At 40.9% G+C, this 25,600-nt stretch overlaps 1 protein-coding gene across 1 annotated transcript in view; it reads left to right on the top strand.

Moving 5' to 3' along the window:
* Positions 1-18,303, top strand: part of LSM11 (LSM11, U7 small nuclear RNA associated) — a 128,986-nt gene extending 110,683 nt beyond the window's left edge. Inside the window, exons 6-8 of the transcript XR_011567777.1 lie at positions 5,128-5,241; positions 13,195-13,286; positions 17,776-18,303. The gene's annotated coding sequence lies outside the window, so the exon portion shown is untranslated. The remainder of the gene's footprint in view (positions 1-5,127; positions 5,242-13,194; positions 13,287-17,775) is intronic.
* Positions 18,304-25,600: the final 7,297 nt, after the last annotated feature.

Raw genomic sequence — 25,600 nt, forward strand, 5'->3', positions numbered from 1 at the left:
GCTTATTTAACTTATATGCAGAATACATCATGTGAAATGCTGGGCTGGATGAAGCACAAGCTGGAATCAAGATTGCCGGAAGAAATATCAGTAACCTCAGATATGCAGATGACACCACCCTTATGGAAGAAAGTGAAGAAGAACTAAAGAGCCTTTTGATGAAAGTGAAAGAGGAGAGTGAAAAAGTTGGCTAAAAAGTCAGCATTTGGAAAACTAAGATCATGGCATCCAGTCCCAACACTTCATGGCAAATAGATGGGGAAAATGTGTAAACAGTGACTGACTTTATTTCTCTGAGCTCCAAAATCACTGCAGATGGTGATTGCAGCCATGAAATTAAAAGACGCTTACTCCTTGGAAGGAAAGTTATGACTAACCTAGACAGCATACTAAAAAGCAGAGATATTACTTTGTCAACAAAGGTCTGTCTAGTCAAGGCTATGGTTTTTCCAGTGGTCATGTATGGAGATGAGAGTTAGACTATAAAGAAAGCTGAGTGCTGAAGAATTGATTCTTTTGAACTGTGGTGTTGGAGAAGACTCTTGAGAGTCCCTTGGACTGCAAGGAGATCCAACCAGTCCATCCTAAAGGATATCAGGCCTGGGTGTTCATTGGAAGGACTGATGTTGAAGAGGAAACTCCCTTTGGCCACCTGATGCAGAGAGCTGACTCATTTGAAAAGTTCCTGATGCTGGCAAAGATAGAGCGCAGGAGGAGAAAGGGATGACAGAGGATGAGATGGTTGGATGGCATCACCGACTCAATGGACATGGGTTTGGGTGGACTCAAGGAGTTGGTGATGGACAGGGAGGCCTGGCATGCTGTGGTTCATGGCGTCGCAAAGAGTCGGACACGACTGAGCTACTGAACTAAACTGAACTGAAGATCATAGTATCTGGTCCCATCACTTCATGACAAATAGATGGGGAACAATAGAAACAGGGACAGACTGTATATTTTGGGGTTCCAAAATCACTGCAGATGGTAACTACAGCCATGAAATTAAAAGATGCTTGCTCCTTGGAAGAAAAGCTATGACCAACCTGGATAGCATATTAAAAAGCAGAGACATTACTTTGCCAACAAAGGTCCGTCTAGTCAAAGCTATGGTTTTTCCAGTAGTCATGTATGGATGTGAGAGTTGGACCATAAAGAAAGCTGAGCACTGAAAAATTGATGCTTTTGAACTGTGGCGTTGGAGAAGACTCTTGAGAGTCCCTTGGACTGCAAGGAGATCCAACCAGTCAATCCTAAAAGAAGTCAGTCCTGAATGTTCATTGGAAGGACTGATGTTGAAGCTCAAACTCCAATATTTTGGCCACCTGATGCAAAGAGCTGATTCATTGGAGAAGACCCTGATGCTGGGAAAGATTGAAGGTGGGAGGAGAAGGGGACGACAGAGGATGAGATGGTTGGATGGCATCACCGACTTGATGGACATGAGTTTGAGCAAGCTCCAGGAGTTGGTGATGGACAGGGAAGCCTGGCATGCTGCAGTCCATGGGGTTGCAAAGAGTTGTACAGGACTGAGTGACTGAGCTGACTGACTGAGCTCTAGAACGGCTTTCAGTAAGACTTCAGGATTTCACCAAGACAAGTTGAAAGAATTGCCAGGCAGAAAAGTATAAAAAGCACAAATCAGATCAAAACTGTCTGAGAGCTTTGTCAAGATAGGAGTGCTCAGGCAGACAGAAGTAAAGTGAGTTGAAGAGGTGGGTGGGGAGGTGCACGTAAAGAGATAGGCAGAGAAATAGGGCTTTCAAATGAAAATTTTGTGTTTCATGTTGGATAGATTGTCCAGCTCAAGATTTGAAGGGTGGAATGTGGCCAGGGAAGATAAGAAAGAGAATCTGCTTTCCATAAATAAGAGCTCAGCAAGTTAACTTTCAAACAAGCAGGTCCAGGGTACACCAGCAGAAAGAGCCTGGCATGAAAATAACGGCCTTCCCTGCCCTAGGCCTGTTTACACGTTCATAGTAATTCATGATCAACCAGAGTAACCCAATGAGTACGATGTTGTCACCTGCTTTGCCTGCTCTAATAGCAAGTTTGAAAAGTGTCTAGACTTATTCCAATGTTGTCACCTGTGGTCTGTTCACAGTTGACCAGTGCCATCTAGAATATAACACCAAAAAACCTGCCTGTCTACCTTTGACTCAAAAGAGCCTTTAATAGAAGAACCAAACAAGGAGAGTTTGTTGAAAAGTGGTCTGGTCTCCAAAGACTAATCATTTGCATTTTAACAAAGTGTTCCGTTTTTACCCTTTATCTTGCAACTTTGAGAGCAGTTTCCATAGTAACATAGTTGTGGCAATTTAAATGTGTCCACAGTAGAAAAATAAACAAGAAAATGTCCCACCTACCCCTCTTCAGGAAAACATATTTTTTACTAAATGGGCTTTTAATGAGGCCAAACCAGCACAAGGTTTGAAAGCAAATGTACTCAGCAGTGTTACTTATGTGTGAGGAGCAATTGTAAGTATGCTTATCTCCTATGGCTGGCTCCTTGGTGTGTCTTTCAGAGGAGTTTAATTCCTAGTACAGGGCTGTGGCAGCCATGGGAAGGCACCTCCCAGATCTTTCTTCAGGAGAACCCATTGAGGGGAGTGTGGATAGCTAACAGCTCCAGCAGCCACTTCTACTTCTTGGGAATGAGGTGCAGCATTTATGCCAAGGCTGTGCTGTCAATGGGCTACTCCCAGGCAATGACTGAGCAAGGTGTTCTGGAGCCAGCCAATGCAAGACTCCTTTGCTGAGCCAGCAATTTCCTTTGTCTCCCCTCTGCCCCAACCTGGCCCTCATTTCCTCAGTTTTGCTGCAACTGGACAGATTATCTTCCAACCCAATCTTCCTTCCTTCTCCTTTCTCCCTTGACAGAACTTCTTGTAGCTTGAGACTCTTCCCATATACTCTTGTTCCTTCTTCCATTTATCCTTTAATAAATCTCTGATCTACACTTCTAATTCCAGCTTGGTTTCTGCTTCTTGCAGTATCTAAACTGAAACAAGAGGCAGAGTTATACCTTGGTTTCAGTATTTGACCCAGTGACTGTTGTTTTTGATCACACATAACTGCTTTTTTCTAGAAGTCAAGATATTTGATTTCTGATATTAATATGAGGGTTGCCACAAGAGCTAGGCAGATTTTGTATTGTACAACCCCAGAGCCCCAATTATATGTAATACCGTGAACTGTCAGTCAGTTAACCACAGAGAGAAAGTATAAAGTAGTGGTTCAAGAGTGCAGGATCTGTACTCAAACAAACCTAGGTCCAAATTCTGTATCTGCTATTCAGTAGCTTGGTCATTCTGGATAAGTTAAGTAAACTCATAAAGCATAGAGGTTGTGAATTGGATCTCTGGAGCCAGATTGCCTGGGTTTGAATCTTAGTTTTGCTACTTACTAGCTGTAAATATGTGACTTTGGAATTATTTGACATCTCATATAGCTCAGTCGGTAAAGAATCTGCCTACAATGCTGGATACCTGGGTTCAGTTCCTAGGTTAGGAAGATCCCCCCTGGAGAAGGAAATGGCAACCCATTCCAGTATTCTGGCCTGCAAAATCCCAAGGACAGAGGAGTCTGGCAGGCTACAGTCCACTGGGTTGCAAGAGTCAGACACGACTTAAGTGTTATCTTTTCTTTTCTGTGACTTAGTTTTCTTATCATAATGAGGAATAACAGAAACTCATCTTAAAAACTTTCTCAGACAATTAAATAAGCTAATGTTTAAAAATAACTTAGAATAAAATCTAACACAAAATAAACACTCAGTAAATGTTAGTGATCCTCCTGCTACTTGGGCTTCCCAGGTGTTGCTTATGGTAAAGAACCTGCCTGCCAATGCAGGAGATGTAAGAGACCCAGGTTCAATCTCTGGGTCAGGGAGACCCCTGGAGAAGAGCATGGCAACCCACTCCAGTATTGCCTGGAGAATCCCATGGACAGAAGAGCCTGGTGGGCTCTGGTCCATAGGGTTGCAAAGAGTCGAACACAACTGAAGTGACCTATCACAGCACACTGCTGCTACTACTACTATTACTGCTGCTAGTAATTATATTAATTCGCAAAATTTATTCAATATTACAAGTATTTAGTAAGCTGCTACTATGTTCTACACACTGTGTTGAGTGGTGAGGTGGTGGGCATATAGTCAGAGATAAAACAGACATATTAAACAAGCAAATAGATTTGGTAAACATAGTAAACTCAAAGTGATATGCTTAGGATTGAATGAGGTAATACAAATAACTCATTTCACATTGTGTCCTGCATGCAGTAAGTCCTCACTAAATTCTACTTTATCATTATTATCAGTCTGTTATGTGGATCTCTGGCTTCCCTGGTAGCTCAGATGGTAAAGAACCTGCTTGTAATGCAGAAGACCCAGGTTTGATCCCTTGATTGTGAAGATCCCCTGGGGAAGGGAATGGTAACCCACTCCAGTATTCTTGCCTAAAGAATTCCATGGATAGAGGAACCTGGCGGGGTACAGTCCATGGCGTCGCAAAGACTCAGATAGGACTAAGCAATTACCGCTTTCACTGTTTTTACTTTGTGGATCTCAACTTTTTCCTTATAATGAGGGGTTGGTCTATCAGAGTATCCTAAGCCTAACCAGACAGAGTAAGAGAATTTATTGACCCAGGAGACAGAGGAGTTCAGAGATTGAATTTGCCTCAGGATCTTAGCAAACGACGGTCAGAACTCTCTCTGATTTTCATGTTCCTTTATTGCAGTTAACTTTCTTCTAGTTGGCAGGAAATAGGGTATTAGCTTGTGGAGAATAGATTCCATTTTTTGGTTAGGCAACCAATGGGAAAGAAACACTTTAGTCTTTCATCCACTGAGTCTAATAGCACAGGGAATGACTGACTGGCCCAGTTTGGCTCACGTACCTATCTTGCTGCCATGCATTGTGCGATCATTAGCCCTAGGAGAACTGTGTAGAGTGAAAACCAAAAGCTCTCTGAGGAAACTGAAGAAAGCCATAGTTGTTTACATAGACAAAAGCAATAGTTGTTAACTACTGTAAGTCTAAGGTAGGGTCTGCGTGAGTGTGTGTGTGCTCAGTGGTGTCCAATTCTTTGCGATTTTTTTTTTTTTTTAATTTGGTCTACATTACAGAAAAGTTGGGTTGTGGAGAGCAAAAGAGAAAAAGAATGCCATGGAGGATAACTGAAAAGAAAAGATGGCAGTGAAGAGGAAGGAGTTAAGTGGAGCCACAGTGTCATGTCGCAGGTAAGCTGGTAGCAGGGCATGCCCTCGTCAACTCTCTGTTCTGGTCTTCTTGGCTGAAATGCAGTTTCCTTTCAGGGCTGTCAGCAGGGCTCAGGCGGATCTATTCAGAGACCCTGGTAGGTGCTCTAAAGGGCCAACACATTCCATTCTTGCAGTCCTTCTGCAAGAATGTGCAGGTGCTGGCAGTAGTGAGATGGGGGCAGAGGTGCTCTTGGAATCATTTTCCTGTCTTCTGGGGTGCTGTCTCTCCTGTCACCTGACCACAGGCGAGCCCAGAGTAGGTGCACTGTTTCTAGTGGCTGGATCTCTGAAAACTCTATTCACAGGAAGCCAAGGTGCCATCAATGAAGCAACTATGTGGCTTGTGACTGTGGGAATTTATCTGGCTGTCAAGTCAGATTCAGGAGTGACTGGAGTGGATATCAGAAAGGATGGGCTGGCTGGTTTCTGAGGCAGAGTCTTTCTGGAAAAAGTCAAATGTCCTGGGAAAGCCCCCAGATGTCCGGACTTCACAGGAGACTTTGCTGATCCTTGAACTCTTATCAGTTTAGTAAAAGAATTGTGCTCTAGGAAGAGCACACTGCAGTGGACACCAAGAGTCAAACTGACAAATTGCTGCTCTTTAATAAACAGAATGAATGTGGCTAAAGACTGGGAGTAGGGCAAGAGGTCAGTCAGCACAAGTCATTCCTTTCTGGTAGAAAGAGTTGACATTTGGTGTCTATTGGGCATCATGTGCAGTGGGGTTAAACAGATAATCAAAACCTGTTGTTATCCAAGAGGATTATAGTCAAATATGGAAGACAGAAAGTAAAAGTGAAAGTGAAGTCGTGTCCGACTCTTTGCGACCCGTGGACTGTAGCCCACCAAGCTCCTCTGTCCATGGGATTCTCCAGGCAAGAATACTGGAGTGGGTTGCCATTTCATAAACAAATAAGCAAAAGCACTGAAAGGTACTTATGAGGCAGTATAATGGGGGAGGGGTACGGAGGAAGGTCTGGGCACTGTCTAAGGTATCGGTAGAATTTGGTTTTCAACGTAAAGCTGTGTGATATTGACTAAATCCTGGTGCCCTTGTTGGAAAATAGGGCTGAAAAGAGTCCCTGACTCAAAGGGTTGTTGTAGGCGGTGAATGAGATCGTTCAGTTCAGCTCAGTCGCTCAGTCGTCTGACTCTTTGCGACCCCATGGACTACAGCATGCCAGGCCTCCCTGTCCAACACCAACTCCTGGAGCTTGCTCAAATTCATGTCCATCGAGTCGGTGATGCCATCCAACCATCTCATCCTCTGTCATCCCCTTCTCCTGCCTTCAGTCTTTCCCAGCATCAGGGTCTTTTCAAATGTGTCAGTTCTTCGTATTAGGTGGCCAGAGTATTGGAATTTCAGTTTCAGCATCAGTCCCTCTAATGAACATTCAGGACCGATTTCCTTTAAGATGGAATGGTTGGATCTCCTTGCAGTCCAAGGGACTCTCAGGAGTCTTTTCCAATGCCACAGTTCAAAAGCATCAGTTCTTCAGCTCTCAGCTTTCTTTATAGTCCAGCTCTCACATCCATACATGACTACTGGGGAAACCATAGCCTTGACTAGACGGACCTTTGTTGGCAAAGTAATGAATCTGCTTTTTAATGTGCTATCTAGGTTGGTTATAACTTTTCTTCCAAGGAATAAGTGTCTTTTAATTTCACGGCTGTAGTTACCATCTGCAGTGATTTTTGGAGCCCCCCAAAATAAAGTCTGTCATTGTTTCCACTGTTTCCCCATTTATTTGCCATGAAGTGATGGGACCGGATGCCATGATCTTAGTTTTCTGAATGTTAGGCTTTAAGCCAACTTTTTCATTCTCCTCTTTCACTTTCATCAAGAGCCTCTTTAGTTCTTCTTCACTCTCTGCCATAAGGGTGGTGTCATCTGCATATCTGAGGTTATTGATATTTCTTCCAGCAATCTTGATTCCAGCTTGTGCTTCATCCAACCCAGCATTTCTCAAGATGTACTCTGCATATAAGTTAGATAAGCAGGGTGACAATATACAGCCTTGACATAGCCCTTTCCCTACTTGGAACCAGTTTGTTGTTCCATGTCCAGTTCTAACTGTTGCTTCCTGAGCTGCATACAGATTTCTCAAGAGGCAGGTCAGGTGGTCTGGTATTCCCATCTCTTTAAGAATATTCCAGTTTGTTGTGATCCACACAGTCAAAGGCTTTGGCATAGTCAATAAAGCAGATCATTCTGTTATTTTTGAGATTGCATCCAAGTACTGCATTTCAGACTCTTTTGTTGACTATGATGGCTATTCCATTTCTTCTAAGGGATTCTTGCCCACGGTAGTAGATATAATGGTCATCTGAGTTAAATTCACCCATTCCAGTCCATTTTAGTTCACTGATTCCTAAAATGTCAATGTTTACTCTTGCCATCTTTTGTTTGACCACTTCCAATTTGCCTTGATTCATGGACCTAACATTCCAGGTTCCTATACAATATTGCTCTTTACAGCATCGGACTTTGCTTCTATCACCAGTCACTTCCAAAACTGGGTGTTGTTTTTTCTTTGGCTTCATCTCTTCATTCTTTCTGGAGTTATTTCTCCCCTGATTTCCAGTAGCATATTGAGCACCTACCAACCTGGAGAGTTCATCTTTCAGTGTCCTATCTTTTTGCCTTTTCATATTGTTCATAGAGTTCTCTAGGCAAGAATACTGAAATGGTTTGCCATTCCCTTCTCCAGTGGACCACGTTTTGTCAGAATTCTCCACCATGGCTTGTCCATCTTGGGTGGCCCTACATGGCTCATAGTTTCACTGAGTTAGACAAGGCTCTGGTCCATGTAATCAGATTGGTTAGTTTTCTGTGATTGTGACTGAAAGCAGACAGGCTTTCAGTCTGTCTGCCCTCTGATGGAGAAGGATAAGAGACTTATGGAAGCTTCCTGATGGGAGAGACTGACTGAGGGGGAAACTGGGTCTTGAGCTGATGGGTGGGGCTGTGCTCAGTAAATCTTTAATCCAATTTTCTGTTGATGGGTGGAGCTGTGTTCCCTCCCTGCTATTTACCTGGGTGAATGAGATGGTATACATTAAATTCCTAGCACACTGATTGACATGTAACAGATTAAATAAGATCTGTTATCATTGCTACACTGTTAGTATCCAGAGATCATGGGTGATGTGGAGAGGGTACTAGAATAGGTTCATTAAGTCTTAAAATAAATATACATTGATATTTGGGCATTTATCCCATTGCTAAAGCTGAAACTCCAGTACTTTGGCCACCTCATGCGAAGAGTTGACTCATTGGAAAAGACTCTGATGCTGGGAGGGATTGGGGGCAGGAGGAGAAGAGGACGACAGAGGATGAGATGGCTGGATGGCATCACCAACTCAATGGACGTGAGTCTCAGTGAACTCCAGGAGTTGGTGATGGACAGGGAGGCCTGGTGTGCTGCGATTTACGGGGTCGCAAGGAGTCGGACACGACTGAGTGACTGATCTGATCTGATCCCATTGCCAAGAACTGTACTGTGAAAACAGACACAAATTTCTGTTCTCACGAAATTTAGTCTGAGGGAGTAGACGGATGTTAAAGAAATCATTCCTTGGTAAATCTGTCATTGTATGTGATAAAGAGTGCGGTAGGAGAAAAGAACAGGGTGGTCACAGCTAAAAGATCCCCTGTTCTACAACTAAGACCTGATGCAATCAAATAAATAAATATTTTTTAAAAAGAAAAGGAAAAAAAACCAAGGTGCTATGAGAGAATGTAATGGTGGTGTTTCCTTCAGATGGGATAGAGAAAAGGGCCAGGAAAGACCTCTATGGGAATGAGACATTTAAAGTGAAGGTGAAAATACAATTTTGAGTTAATGAGGTGGAGAGGGGAAGAGTACTCCAGACAGAAAGAACAGCCTGTGCCCAGGCCCAAGGCCGCAGGCAGCTTGGCTTGTTTCTGGATGTGAAAGAAGGCCCAGTGGTGGGAGCGGGGACAGGAAGAGGGATCAGAGATGAGCCGAGGAGGTGAGCACAGCTTGCTGGTGATTTCCTGGCTCAACCCACTTCCATGGATTTCTCTGCTTTGCTCTGTGCCCTCCTGACCTCTGTGCAGTTCATCACCTGCATTCTTGTATGTCAGGTTAAGGACATGGCCTTTTAGATTTCTATCTGCAGTGCAACAAGAAAGTACAAACATGCTATAGTCACTTCCTTGTCACTTTATCTTCTTCCTGCTACAGCCCCGTTTCTCTGCTCTCTTTAAAGAGGGTTGTCTTCTTCACAAAGAGGCTCCTTGTCATTGCTTCTCAAGTCACAGTGGATCACTTCTTCCTTCTCAAAAACTCCTTCTCTCTTAGCTTTCACAACCCCATAGTCTTTTAGGCCTACATGTCAGCTACTTCAGAAATCCTCTGTTCCTCTCCCTGGCTTGTAGATGTTGAAGGGTTCTCTAGGGCTTCTCTCACACTGCCATTGCTGACCTTAATTATCTCTCACCTGAACTACTGCAAATGCCTCCTAATTTATTCCTCCAATATCTTTTCAATTCTTATATCAGACCATGTTACTACTTGCACAAAATAATTCATTGGCTTACCATGACACTTAGAATCCAAACTTGAACTGTAAGAGACCCATCTCTGGTCCAAACAGCCATATCCTAGAGGAAATACTGATACTCTGACCTTCCTATGAGTTAAAACTCAAGGCCACTTCTAAGAAAAGGGTGATAGTGGACCATGGGTTTAGCAGGTACCCCTAAAATCTGTCACTGATGGTGTGAAAATGAAAGTGAAGTCGCTCAGTCGTGTCTGACTCTTGGCGACAACCCCATGGACACCAGGCTCCTGGGTCCATGGGGTTTTCTAGGCAAGTGTAGCAGTGCCCTTTTATTAACACTTAAAAAAAAGTGTTTATTCTAGCCAGTCCTTCCTAGAATAGGTCTTCATTGTTATTGACTGGATTTTTGTAGCATTCTGGACTTTCAGTTTAAGTTTGGAAAGTTACCAAGGTTTAGTTCACAATTTGTTTATAAACTCTCCCTTGCAGTAGGGTTACTTCTGCTACTCTTTTTCTTGATGTATTGATTTGACTCGGTTCTTCTTTTTCATGCTAAGTATCTATTCTGGTGGCATCTTGTTATTGTAGAAAAGGAGTGTTATGAGTTTTGTTTTGTTTGATTTGCAAGAAGTTTCCGATTATGGAAGCTGCTTTTCCTGTGTGTTAGCAGTTCTCTTAAATTATCATTTGAATCTGAAGGCTTCTTGTGGGTGTTATCTAAATCGAGTTCCTGTTGGGCAAGTATAGCATTAGAATTTCCTCATCTTTGATGATTCATCCTGAAAAGTAGTGGGTCACTGGTCTGGCCTGGGAAGCCTAAGAACTGACAGACAAACGCAAACACCTACTGGGAAGGGAGGGAGTAGACAAAAAGATAGCAATGGTTATTATCTTTTTGAAGTACAGATTCATTTTCTTTCTTCAAAGTTTTCATTGGAAATGTTTTTATTGTTTTTTTAATTTTCAATAGTAAAATATGTTCTTGCATCCTTATATATCTATCATTTGTGTCAGTAATTCAAATACTAGGTATGTATCCAAGAGAAATGGAAATCTACATCAAAATTATTGTGCGACAGAGAACTATATTCAATATCCTTTGATAAGCCATAATAGAAAAGAATATAAAAAAGGATGTATGTATGCTGCTGCTGCTAAGTTGCTTCAGTCGTGTCCGACTGTGTGCCACCCCATAGACGGCAGCCCACCAGGCTCCCCCGTCCCTGGGATTCTCCAGGCAAGAACACTGGAGTGGGTTGCCATTTCCTTCTCCAATGCATGAAAGTGAAAAGTGAAAGTGAAGTTGCTCAGTAGTGTCCAACTCTTTGCGACCCCATGGACTGCAGCCTACCGGGCTCCTCCGTCCATGGGATTTTCCAGGCAAGAGTACTGGAGTGGGGTGCCATCACTTTCTCCGATGTATGCGTATATATAACTAGATCACTTCTCTGTATAGCAGATAGTAACATAACATTGCAAATCAACTATACTTCAATAAAAAAATTATTGTGCAAGAATGTTCACAGCAGCTTTATTTACAATAGTCAAAATCTAGAAACAACCCAAATGTCCATTAGCAGGATATGGACAAATTGTAATATACCACTTGAATGGAATGCAACTTAGCAACAAAAGGAAATGAACTATAAATATATTCAACAATCTGGATGAATCTCATAGACACAGCAGTGAACCAAAAGAAGCCAGACACAAAAATGTATGAACCCATTTATGTAAAATTCTAGAACAGTTTAAATTGATCTAAAGTGAAACAAATTAGGTCTGCTTGCCTAAGGTGAAAAGAGGGGTGGAGACAGGAGAATTAAATATGAAAGTGACATATACTCAACAAGTGAAACAGTCCAAAAATACATAAAGGAAATTTAATTCTTTTCCATTTGCTTTCACCCCACTAAGGTAATCTTGTTAAAGCATGATAGGTGTTTTTCTATACTGTCTCCGTGTTCATACAAATATAAACAAATTTATGTGCACATATGTAAGTTTTGCTTTAGGATCATGCTATACTTGGTGCTTGCTTTTTAAAATATCTGCTTAATAGTATATTATAAATATCCCTTTAGTTCAATAAATACAGATCTAACTCATTTTTTTAAATACAAGTGTGATTCCTTGTGAATCACACTTAATGTGAATGTCCCATAATTTATTGAACTATTTTCTTATTGGTGGATAATCAGGTTGTTCCTACTTTTTATTTTTGCCACTGTAAACAGTATTGCAATAAAATAGATCTTTGTACATCCATCTTTACATATGGTGGTTAGAATAGATTCTCAAAAGTGGGGCCAGGGGAAGATATGTTGCATTTTTTTTTTTTTTTTTAATTTAAGGATGTTGGCAAATTTTGTACCAAAGAGAGGACAGCAGTTCTTACTCTCACCAAGCAACATATTGAAAAGCCCACTTTGTCACATCCTCATCAGCACTAGATGCTATTGCTCTTTACAGTTTTTGTCAATTGTATTGATGAAAATATGTTGCCTTAATTTCAAATTACTTCTAACTGTGGGAAAAAATATGCTTTCATACCTTATATAAAAATCCCTTTTAATGTCCCTCCCATTTTTTAGTCCTGGTTCTTCTTGGGCAGTATGGCGCACACCCATCAAAGTTGTACTTTCAAGACTTCCCTGGTGGTACAGTGGATAAGAATCCATCTGCCGTTGCAGGGGACATGGGTTCAATCCCTGGTGTGGGAAGATTCCACATGCCACAGGAGACGAAAGCCCATGTACCACAACTACTGAGCCCGAGCGCCTAAAGCCTGTGCTCTGCAACAAGAGAAGCCCCGCAATGAGGGGTCTGTGCACCGCAACAAAGAGTAGCCCCTGCTCACCACAACTAGAGAAAGCCAGAGAGCAGCGACTAAGACCCAGTGTAACCAAAATAAATGAATACATTTTAAAAATCATACTTTCAGGTATATTGGGAGATGAGAGGAAGCACACATGGCAGGGAAGGAGCTGTTCCCATTCTTTCTGTTTTTCTTCTACTTCAAATATCCAGCCTACTGGGGCAAATGAAATGAGTGCTCTACCCAGAGATATGAAAGCAATTCCAAGCTGTAGCTCTGTGGCCCGGGGCAGAGACACCACTCTTTCTGGTGAAACAGAACTCAAAAGGGTTTATTTCAAGAGAATGAAGTCAATGAACCGTTCATGGAGTCAAGGTCAGGGCAAGGGTATTAATAAGGATGTTGAGTACTGGGGACTAGCAGCAGTGAGGACCCATTACTATCAGTTTCAGTTGTCTGCTGCTGTGTAACAGACTGCCCACAACTTGGTAACTTAAAAAAATACCCACCATTTATTTGCTCACAGTTATTCAATTTGAGTAGGGGTTGGTAGAAATGGCTTATCTCCACTCTCTACTTGATAGAGTTGGCTGGGGAAATTCACCTGGAGCTGAGTGAGGATCCGAAATGGGTGCATTCATACATCTGTTGCCTCTGTGCTGGAGTGGCTGGACTGGTGAGTGTTGGACTAGGCCTATATCTCTTTCTCTCCTTATTTAATAATTTAGCCTGAGTGCTTATTAGGTGTCTGGGTCCCAGGAAAGTCAAAGTGGAAGCTGCTGGGCCTCTTAAGGACTTACCCCAGAACTAACAGAGCATAACATTTGCCACATTTTCCTGGTCAAAGCAAGTCAAAAGGCAAGTCCAGTTTCAAGGGGAGGCAAACTGGCTACTACCTATTAAGAGGCGGATCAGTATGAACATAAAGGGTTGAAATGAATCATCGGTAGCTATTGTCTCAGATAATCTTCATTTCTTCCTTGGTGGCTCAGATGGTAAAAAAAATCTGCCTGCAATGCGGGAGACCAGGTTCAATCTCTGGGTCAGGAGTATCCCCTGGAGGAGGAAATGGCAGCCTACTCCAGTATTCTTGCCTGGGAAATCCTATGGACAGAGGGACCTGACAGGCTTCAGTCCCTGGGGTTGCAGAGTTGGACACAACTGAGCAACTAACTCTTTCAGATAATTTACCACATGTGCTTTGGTATAAAAAGTCAGAGGAAGAAAGTAGAATTTCCAATGAGATCTGGCACTGCGGAGAAAGTCTATTTTACAGGAGATGTAGTAGTTGAAATCTGCCAGAACTGTAGGGCTGAGGCAGGGAGAAGAAATACCCTGATCTCTCTCTTCTTGCTGCCTGTTTCCTGCTTGTAAAAGGGAGTCTGGTTTATACCATCCACAGATATGCACCCCACCTCTCCAGAAGCAGATCAGAAAAGGCTATTGAATAGATTGGGAATGGGAAGGCCCTTGAAGACAAAAAGCATACTTTTTATTATCCTTTTTTCATATTAGAATATGAGTTTAATCAATGGAGAAGAACATCCACCTTGATCATGATGGATTCCCTGGGTCTAAGAAGTATCTGGCACCTCAATAAAACATATTGAATGAATTGAGTTCATTTATCTGAGAAGGAGTCATAAATTTGACCTTGCTTCTTTCTGATACTGCAGAGGAAACATCTGAAAGATGGCAAGATGGAGGTTAATGAGAAATGAGATGAGCTTTGTCCTAAGACTGTAGCTTCACTTTGGGGCTGGTCATGGTATAAGCATGATGCAGATTTCCTAGAGACTGATGTGGAGTGCTCCTAGAATACTTTTAGTCTTAACAGCCAAACTGACCTCCCTGGTGGTTTTCTGAACATTATTCTTTTCTTACTGGGTTCCCTGATGATGGTTTTCATGTATGCTAAGTCATTTCAGTCGTGTTCAACTCTGCAAATCTATGAACTGTAGCCTGCCAGGCTTCTCTGTTCATGGGATTCTCCAGGCATGAATACTGGAGTGCGTTGCCATGCCCTCCACCAGGGGATCTTCCCAACTCAGGAATCAAACCTTCCTCTCTTAAGTCTCCTGCATTAGCTGGCAAGTTCTTTACCACTAGCACCACCTGGGAAGCCCCAGGTGATGGGTTTGCTGCTGCTGCTAAGTCACTTCAGTCGTGTCCGACTCTGTGTGACCCCATAGACGGCAGCCCACCAGGCTCCCCCGTCCCTGGGATTCTCCAGGCAAGAACACTGGAGTGGGTTGCCATTTCCTTCTCCAATGCATGAAAGTGAAAAGTGAAAGTGAAGTCACTCAGTCCTGTCTGACTCCTAGAGACCCCATGGACTACAGCCCACCAGGCTCCTCTGTCCATGGGATTTTCCAGGCCAGAGTACTGGAGTGGGGTGCCATTGCCTTCTCCAGTGGTGATGGGTTTAGATTCCATGAATTAAGTGATTTATTTGTCTTCCTTAGTGTAGCGCCTATAAGAAGCTGGAAGTTATTTTTTTTAATTGAGATATAATTCACGTAGCATAATATTTGGTCTTCTAACATTAATTCAGTGATTTTTAGCATATTCACATTTGTTGCTGTTGTTCAGTCACTCAGTTGTGTCTGACTCTTTGCGACCCCATGGACTGCAGCATGCCAGGCTTCTCTGTCTTTCACTATCTCCTGGAGTTTGCTCTAACTTATGTACTTTGAATCGATGGTGCCATCCAACCATTTCATCCTCTGTCGCCTGCTTCTCCTCCTGCCTTCAATCCCTTTCAGCATCAGGGTCTTTTCCAATGAGTTGGTTCTTTGCATCAGGTGGCCAGAGTATTGGAGCTTCAGCTTCAGCATCAGTCCTTCCAATGAATATTCAGGTTTGATTTCCTTTAGGATTGACTGCTTTGATCTTGCTGTCCAAGAGAATCTCAAGAGTCTTCTCTGGAGAGTCTTCTCTTGCTCACAGTTCGAAAGCATCAATTCTTCGGGGCTCAGCCTTCTTTATGGTCCAATTCCCATATCCATACATGATTACTGGAAAACCATAGCTTTGACTATCCAAACCTTTGTTAACAAAGTGACGTCTCTGCTTTTTAATACACCATCTAGGTGTAGCTTGTCACAGCTTTTCTTCCAAGGAGCAAGCGTCTTCTAATTTTATGGCTGTAGTCACTGTCAGTAGTGATTTTGGAGCTCAAGAAAATAAAGTCTGTCACTGTTTCCATTGTTTCCCCATGTATTTGCCATGAAGTGATGGGACCAGATACCACGACCTTAGTTTTTTGAATGTTTAGTTTTAAGCCAGCTTTTCCCCTCTCCTCTTTCACCTTCATCAAGAGGCTCTTTAGTTCCTCTTTGCTTTCAGCTATTAGGGTGGTGTCATCTGCATATCTTAGGTTATTGATATTTCTCCTGGCAATCTTGATTCCAGCTTGTGCTTCATCCAGCCCAGCATTTCACATGATGTACTCTGCTGCTGCTGCTAAGTCGCTTCAGTTGTGTCTGACTCTGTGCGACCCCATAGATGGCTGCCCACCAGGCTCCCCCGTCCCTGGGATTCTCCAGGCAAGAACACTGGAGTGGGTTGCCATTTCTTTCTCCAAAGCATGAAAGTGAAAAGTGAAAGTGAAGTCGTTCAGTCGTGTCCAACTCTTCTAGACCCCATGGACTGCAGCCTACCAGGCTCCTCCGTCCATGGGATTTTCCAGGCAAGAGTACTGGAGTTGGGTGCCCTCGCCTTCTCCAGATGTACTCTGCATATAAGTAAAATAAGTAGGGTGACAATATACAGCCTTAATGTACTTCTTTCCCTATTTAGAACCAGTCTGTTGTTCCATGTCCAGTTCTAACTGTTGCTTCCTGACCTGTTTACAGATTTCTCAAGAGGCAGGTCAGGTGGTCTGGTATTCCCATCTCTTTAAAAATTTTCCATATTTTGTTGTGATCCACACAGTCAAAGACTTTAAAAGCATAGTCAATAAAGCAGAAATAGATGTTTTTCTGGAATTCCCTTGCTTTTTCTATGATGCCACGGATGTTGGCAATTTGATCTCTGGTTCCTCTGCCTTTTCTAAATCCAGCTTGAACATCTGGAAGTTCCTGGTTCACGTATTGTTAAAACTTAGCTTAAAGGATGTGAACATTACCTTGCTAGCATGTGAAATGAGTGCAATTGTGCAGTAATTTGAACATTCTTTGGCATTGTCCTTCTTTGGGATTGGAATGAAAACGGACCTTTTCCAGTCCTGTGGCCACTGCTGAGTTTTCCAAATTTGCTGGTATATTGAGTGCAGCACTTTAACAGCATCATCTTTTAAGATTTGAAATAGCTCAGCTGGAATTCCATTACCTCCACTAGCTTTGTTCATAGTGATGCTTCTAAGGCCCACTTGACTTCACATTTTAGGATGTCTGGCTCTAGTCCAGTGATCACACCATCGTGGTTATCCAGGTCATTAAGACCTTTTTTGTACAGTTCTTCTGTGTGTTCTTGCCACCTTTTCTTAATATCTTTTGCTTCTCTTAGTTCCATACCATTTCTGTCCTTTATTGTGCCCATCTTTGCATGAAATGTTCCCTTGGTATCTCTAATTTTCTTGAACAGATCTCTAGTCTTTCCCATTCTATTGTTTTCCTCTATTTCTTTGCATATTCACATCCCACTGTGTAATTCCCGAACATTGTCATTAAACACATATTTATTAGCAGCTATTTACCATCTCCCTCTCCTCCCAGCCCCTGGCAACCACTAATATACTTTCTGTCTCCGTGCCTTTGCCTACTGTGGACATCTTATATAAATGGAATCATGTGATATGTGACCTTTTGTGTCTGGCTTCTTAAACTAAGCATGGTATTTTCAAGGTTCATTCATTTATGGCATATATCAGTTCTTCATTTCTCTTTCATGGCTGAATATTATTCTGTTGTATGAATATGCCGTATTTTGTATATCTATACATCAATTGATGTGCATTCTTTCTGCTTTTTGGCTACTTTGTTTTTTTTTTTTTCAACAATTCTTCAGCACTCAGCCTTCTTTTTTTTTTTTTTTTTTGCGATTTCAACAATATATTTTTATTCTGATAAGGAATGTATTTTTTCAGAAGATTTCCAGCATGGCCACCTCCTGCTGGAAGCCTGGGATGCTGGAATCAGGCCTCTTCCTGTCTGTCTTTACAGGACACTGGGCTGCACTCTAAGAAGTTCCTGTCACTCCCCTGACCATCATGTGACCAGAGAAATTGGTAACATTGTTGTTTTGCCTGTTGAAATGTGTAATAGGACAGATTCTTTTGATTTCCTGATGTAGGTGAAGTGTGGAGCCCAGTGATGACTTCTTCCTAGTTCCCACACGAGGGTGAGCCCCCATCCGACTATGAGAGACCCTGCATATGTGACCTGTGCCTCTTGGGAGACCAGCGCTAAACTAGTTTGAACCTGACCAAGTTCTGTCTACATGATAGATTTAGCCCTCTATAAGTCCTATCTACATGATGATGTTTAGATGAGACTGTGCTTTCTTTTTTTTTTTTTAAATGAAGGGAAATCACAACTCTTTATTCCATATATTTCTGTATACTTTAAATTTCCACAACAAACATGTATTTATGGATATGGATTACTCACATAAATTAATTTTTAAAGGCCCAAAAGGGCTTAGTTAAACCATACTTTCTATCCAGTCTGCATATTAATTAAAGCTTCTATTGTTTCAAGGTGCTCTAAAAGTTTGTTCAATCATTTCTGATTATTCTAAACTCTCTTCCTTACTTGTGGTATGAGTTAGTCCCAGTTCAGCACATTAGGCAGAAGTACAATTAAAAGTTGATTCACACTACAGGTATCTCACTGTTCAAGAATTCTATTCAAGCTTTTAGAACTCCAGCTACACACTATCCAAAACTCAGGGAAAAAAAAAAAACAATCAAACAGATTTAGATAATATCCTCCATATTCAAAACCTAGAAATGAATATAACTGGTACCAAGGGGTACTTTGTATTAGTCAGCAGTTTTCTTTCATCTGGTTTCAGTATGAGAGTAATGCTGGCCTCAGAATAACTTGGGAAGTATTAATATTTCTCTACTTTTGTCTTTTAAAAAAGATTGTAGAAAATTGGTATAATTTCTTTTTTTTTTTTTTTTGACAGCTTAATTTTTCAGCACTTTATTTTTTTTTTTATTTGATAAATTTAACGCCTTTTATTGCCATACCTCATTTTACTGTGCTTTGCTTTAGTGAACTTTATAGATACATGTTTTTTTTTTTTTTTCCTTGTTAATTTTCTGTTTAGTTGATCTATCCATAAGTGTGAGTGGGGTATTAAAGTCTCCCACTATTATTGTGTTATTGTTAATTTCTCCTTTCATACTTGTTAGGATTTGTCTTACATACTGCGGTGCTCCCATGTTGGGTGGATATATATTTATAATTGTTATATCTTCTTCTTGCATTGATCCTTTGATCATTATGTAGTGACCTTCTTTGTCTCTTTTCACAGCCTTTGTTTTAAAGTCTAATTTATCTGATACGAGTATTGTGACTCCTGCTTTCTTTTGGTCCCAATTTGCATGGAAAATCTTTTTCCAGCCCTTCACTTTCAGTCTGTATGTGTCCCCTGTTTTGAGGTGGGTCTCTTGTAGACAACATATGTAGGGGTCTTGTTTTTGTATCCATTCAGCCAGTCTTTGTCTTTTGGTTGGGGCATTCAACCCATTTACGTTTAAGGTAATTACTAATAAGTATGATCCCGTTGCCATTTACTTTATTGTTTTGGGTTCGAGTTTATACACCATTTTTGTGTTTCCTGTCTAGAGAATATCCTTTAGTATTTGTTGGAGAGCTGGTTTGGTGGTGCAGAATTCTCTCAGCTTTTGCTTGTCTGAAAAGCTTTTGATTTCTCCTTCATACTTGAATGAGATCCTTGCTGGATACAATAATCTGGGCTGTAGGTTATTTTCTTTCATCATTTTAAGTATGTCTTGCCATACTTGCCATAATTAGAAGATAGAATGGTAGAAATAAATGAATCAGAGAGGATAAAAGAAAAACGAATTAAAAGAAATGAGGACAATCTCAGAGACCTCCAGGACAATATTAAACGCTACAACATTCGAATCATAGGGGTTCCAGAAGAAGAAGACAAAAAGAAAGACCATGAGAAAATACTTGAGGAGATAATAGTTGAAAACTTCCCTAAAATGGGGAAGGAAATAATCACCCAAGTCCAAGAAACCCAGAGAGTCCCAAACAGGATAAACCCAAGGAGAAACACCCCAAGACACATATTAATCAAATTAACAAAGATCAAACACAAAGAACAAATATTAAAAGCAGCAAGGGAAAAACAACAAATAACACACAAGGGAATTCCCATAAGGATAACAGCTGATCTTTCAATAGAAACTCTTCAAGCCAGGAGGGAATGGCTACTTTGAATAATTGTAATGTGAACATTTGTGTACAACCTTTTGTATGTACATATGTTAATTTCTTGAGTATAAACCCAGGAGCAGAATTGCTGAGTCACATGATACTTTTTTGTTTATCTTTTTGAGAAACTGACAGAGTGTTTTCCAAAGTGGCTGCACTATTTTACATTCCTACCAGCAATGTATGGAGGGTTTGTTCACATTCTCTGTGAGACTTGATTATAGCCATCCTAGTAGGTATAAAGTGGTACCTCGTTGTGCTTTTGATTTGTGTTTCCCTGGTGGCTAATGATGTTGAACATCTTTTTATGTGCTTATATGCCATTGTTTATCTTTTCTGAAGAATTATGTATTCAAGTCCTTTGCCCATATATTCATTGAATTTTTTGTCTTTTTATGGTTAAGTTGTAAGATTTCTTTGTATATTCTAGATATAAGTCCTTTATTAGCTAGATGATTTGCAAATGATTCGCAAATACTTTCTCCCATTCTATGCATTGTCTTTTTACTTTCTTGATATTCTCTTCAGAGACAATGTCCTCTGAAGCACGACATTCAAAAATTTTGATGAAGACCAACTTATCAATGTTTTCTTTGGTTACTTGTCCATTTGGTGTGGATTCTAAGAAATTATTGATTATTTCAGGGTTCCAAAGCTCTATCTCTGTGTTTTCTTCTAAGAGTTTTATAGTTTTAATTCTTAGATTCAGGCCCTTGATTCATTTTGAACTAATTTAATATAATGATACAGGGACCAATTTCATTCTTCATGTGTGAATATCCAGTGCGAATGTCCCAACACCATTTGTTGAAAATATTATTCTTTCCCCAATGACATATTTTAGTTGATTGATGATAACTCTCAGACGTTATTCCTAATGTCAATAATGATATCTAGAATTATTTTTTTGCTGGCTCCTAGTTTCCATAAGGAATTTTTGTCTTCTCCAGTTTGAGTACTTTTCTTTCAGAGGTCATTCCAGGATCTCAGACTTGTATTCTTTTTTCCCCACGTCTACCTTTTAATTTTTATTTTATTGTTTTATTGGGGTATAGTTGCCTTACAATTTTGTGTTAGTTTTTGCTGTACAGTGAAGTCCATCAGTTATACACATAAGTATATCCACTCTATTTTAGATTTCTTTCCCATTTAGATCACCCCAGATCATTGATTAGAGTTTCCCGTGCTCTACAGCATGTTCTCATTAGTTATCTATTTTATACATCACAGTGTGTATATGTCAGACTTGTATTCTTGATTAACACACTGCTGAACCCACTAAGGGAAGTGGCTGAGGAAAGACAATGATGTAAAGTGGCTGAGGAAAGACAATGATATAAGTTCCAGGCCTAGTCCGAAAGCCCAAGAGCCAGGAGTTCTGATGTCGCTGGCAGGAGAAGAAGGTTATTCCAGCTCACAGGCAGAGATAGCAAATTCACCCTTCCTCCACTTTTTTGTTTTATTTGGGTCCTCAACAGATTGGATAGTGTCCACCCACATTGAGGAGGGCCATCTGCTTTACTCAGTTCACCAATTCAAATGTTCACCTCTTCTGGAAACACTCTCAGAGACATTCACAGAAGCAGTGTTTTACCAGCTATCTGGGCATTCTTTAGCCTAGTCAAGTTGATGCATAAGATTAACCATCACAAGGATTAAATGAGTTTTAATAGATTCCTATAGAACTATACATTAGGGGAATAACTGAAATGCTTTACAGGTATAAAGAAGGCAAACATCAATGCTTTGGCTAGGCTGTCTGAAAGCAAGCTTTGCACTTTAATTAGCTGAGTGACCTTACCCAATCACTTAAATATTCAATTTCCTGTTCCATTGAACGGAAGTAATAATGCCAAGTCTAACGACCTTTCTGCATTATCATGAGACTGAAACAATGTAGTTGGTGTAAAAGTGCTTTGGAGAACTTATTATTCTGTGCATTGCTTTCATTCTAAAAACTGACCTTGAATTGTTTATAGTACCAATTTATCCCTGTGTTTAGAGCCAGCCCCAAATAATGTTTACCATAATAAAATATTAACATAAGATTTCTTACCACTTAGCTGGGTAAAAGCCAAGCCTTGGTACTTACCTTAGAGAAAGTGGTTATACAGTATTTATTAACAACCAAGCCCTCAGGGATCTCTCAAATACTTTTGGTGCTGGGGTAAAATGTAACTGAGTGATATCAACCACAATCTTTTACTGATGTCTTAGAATACAGAGGAAGTATGTTTTTAAAAAAAGTCTCAGATGACCTTATTTATATTGTGGTGGGGCTGGAAGACCTAAGCCTTCATACCCTCACTGACATACTTCCTATCCGCCCCAGACAGTTATGGAGAGGAAGATGGTTTGCCTAAGGAAACCATACTGAGGGGAGGGGCCAGTGAACCCCACCAAGGAACCACGGTAATTCAGAGCCCTAACTCCAGTGTTGGGACAGATACATTTGCAAATTATGAAGCATTTTGGTACAGTTCTTTGTAACCCTATGGAGTGGTTTAGATTTAACTGCCTCTGATGATTAATGTTAAGCGTAGGGTAGATTCAACAGTTATTGACAGGCCAAGATAGACGATTTTTAACTGTCACCTATCATGTCAGAGAGACACCAAAGAGGGCTGGACACCTGGAGTACCAATATCCCGCTCCCCTACTGCCCTCCTCCTTGACTTCTGAGTGTTATGCCAGACTGTGTAACTCAGAATTTGAGATATTTTCTCTAGTGGCAACCCTCTCCAATTTTCTTGCCTGGAAATTTCCATGGGCAGAGGAGCCCGGCAGGCTACAGTCTGTGGGGTCGCAGAGAGTCAGACATGACTGAGCAAGAACACACTCCCTAGTGGAAAGGTCGGGGAAGAGGTATGACCTTGCAAGAACAGTCCCTGTAAGGAAAGGTGGGTTTTCTAGAGATTGGTAGAGAAAAGAGCTGTTTTCTCATATGAGAATATGAGGGTCCAGAAACAACGATAGGATCTAGGGGGTTTCCAGGAAGGAAATTCCCTTTATGAAGGGTTTAACCTTAGCAGCTTTTCCTTTTAATCACAGACAGCTATAGTTAGTATTTAGTTTTATACTATTTCCCTCACACTCTGTAATTCCCTTTGGCTTCTGCCAACTCTTCAGTAAAGTTTGATACACAGCTTCTTATTATCTGTGCCTCAATTTCCTTATCTGAAAATGAAGATAATATCTACCTCTTAGGTGAGGATTAAATTAATTAATACATGTTAATTAACATGCTAATTAACAAGTCAAATTAGGATACCAAGCAGCATTTGGCTCATAGAAATGCTTAGTATATGTACACTGCTGTGACTGTTACTACCATACCTTCTCCTCTTCCTCTTCTCAGAGGCCTTTCAGATATCCAAAGAGGCCAGAGCAACTTCCATTTTTTGAGGCTGCCGTTGTATTAAAAAACAAGGAAATTACAAAATATGATTGCAAAATACTGGTATGCTTTAAACATTTACATATCACAAATTAGTGCTTTGCAACACACACATGCAAAATACAAGCAATGAAAGTGTGCTTTTAACAGGGTAATTACCTGGTATACAAATTGCATACTATGGGTGCTGTAGCTCAGGGATTGGATACAAGCCTAAAGCTGAAAGGCAAGGCAAACATCAGTATCTCCCACTCCTGTCAGCCTTTTTCTATCTTTATATGTAACCCCACTTATAAAAGTCTGTAAAAGAAAACGTTAGTCCTTTCGTAAATGAGATGTCAGACCAAAAGGCCTCTATGTATCCCTGTACTTCCAATCCTTTGTGTTCGATTCGAGGCAGATTCATAAAGGGAAAGTAAAGGCTCTCTTTCCCCAGATCCCTCCCAACACCTTTGCAGATAGAGACGTGGCCAGAGAACAAGCAGCTTGAAGGAGCAATCAAGCACATGATTCTGGAAGGGACAAATCATTAGTGTCCACCTCCACCTCAACTCTTTCCCTAACCTTCATGAGGGAGATAAAAATCTGGGGTGAGAGATAAACTGACATTCTAGTAGCTTGAGTAATGCTTGGTTGTGTAGAATCACTGGTGAGCCAGGCTTCAGCTTCAAGGGCTGATCCTTTCATTGTTACCTGTCTTGATGGAGATCTTTTAAAAATGGAGTCTACTTCCCTGTGTTATTAAAAAGAGTGTAGTGAAAATAAAAACGGAACCAAAGCATACTCTACAAATGAAAAAAGATGGATGCCATTTTATTTGAGATAACATGTGCATATGAATCATGTCTGAAGAGTTTTATTTTGGCAGAAAGGAATACCTAGAAACTAATAGCATAAGATAAAGAATGCACATATATTTTCCACACTATCTCTGTTTTCTTTATACTTTTCAAATTGGTGTTATAGCTCTACGTATATTACTATGGAGGTGAAAAAAAGGCTCGGTATTCATTACTGTAAAAATGAGCCTGCAGGAAGTTCCCTGTTGGTCCAGTGGCTAACAATCCTTGCTCCCAGTGCAGAGGGCTTGGGTTTGACCCCTGATCAGGGAACTAGATCCCACATACCACAATTAAGAGTTTGCATGCTGCAACTAAGAGCTGGCACAGCCTAATAATTAAATATATGAATTTAAAAAATGAACCTGCAGAAGAAACATGACTATAAACATTTCTTTTGTATGAGAACCATTTAGTGTGCTTTTTTTTAAAAAAAAATAAAAAATCAAGAGTACAAGTAGAGGACAAAGCAAAAGAAGCTCTTAAAACACATTTCCATAAGAACAAAGAAAACAAAGTTTTATTTCCAGATAATAAAAGACCACTCCCTCTTGACTCAAGTTTTGGCCATGATCCCATTCTCTTTTGAACCCCCAGAGGCGGAGTGGTGTAAGGGAAAGGGGATATATATAGTAGATCTAAGTCCTGGGTTTGTCTCAGGTCCTTACCAGCTTGTGGTTTCAGGCATCTCTAAATCTTCTATTCCCTATTTGTAAAATGACCCAATATGTCCCCTGCTCCAGGAATATTATAAAGATGAAAGGCAGTAGAAATTTGTGACTATGCATGTAAATGGATGATGTTGCCTAGTCCTTGTCCTGAAAGCTTTCTATTACTCAACAAAGGGCAGTCGCTGTCATGTGTTAGTTGCATTTTATTTCCAATTGCCTCCCTTAGTATGTTGATCTTCCCTGTTTCCATCTCAGTTGTTTGGCTATTGGCCAGTGGGATACATGGCCACCCAGTCATTCATTCATTTACAGTTTACTTTATACGCCTTTAATTATGGAACACTTAAAACATACCCAGAAGTAGAGAGCTGGTATTCATCACCCAGTTATCAGCATTAACTCATTGTTGCTCTGTGTGCTTCCTTCCCCACTGAATTATTTTAAAATGGATCCCTGACATCATATCCCAGGTGGTGAAGTAGTAAAGAATCTGCCTGCCAATGCAGGAGACACAAAAGAAGTGTGTGCTATCCCTCGGTTGGGAAGGTCCCCTGGAGTAGGAAATGGCAACCCACTCTGGTATTCATGCCTGGAAAATCCCATAGACAAAGGAGCCTGGTGAGCTACAGTCCATGGAGTCTCAAAGAGTAGGACAGGCCTGAGCA

Source organism: Bos indicus, chromosome 7 (assembly GCF_029378745.1).
Source record: "Bos indicus isolate NIAB-ARS_2022 breed Sahiwal x Tharparkar chromosome 7, NIAB-ARS_B.indTharparkar_mat_pri_1.0, whole genome shotgun sequence".
Taxonomy (NCBI): Eukaryota; Metazoa; Chordata; class Mammalia; order Artiodactyla; family Bovidae; genus Bos; species Bos indicus.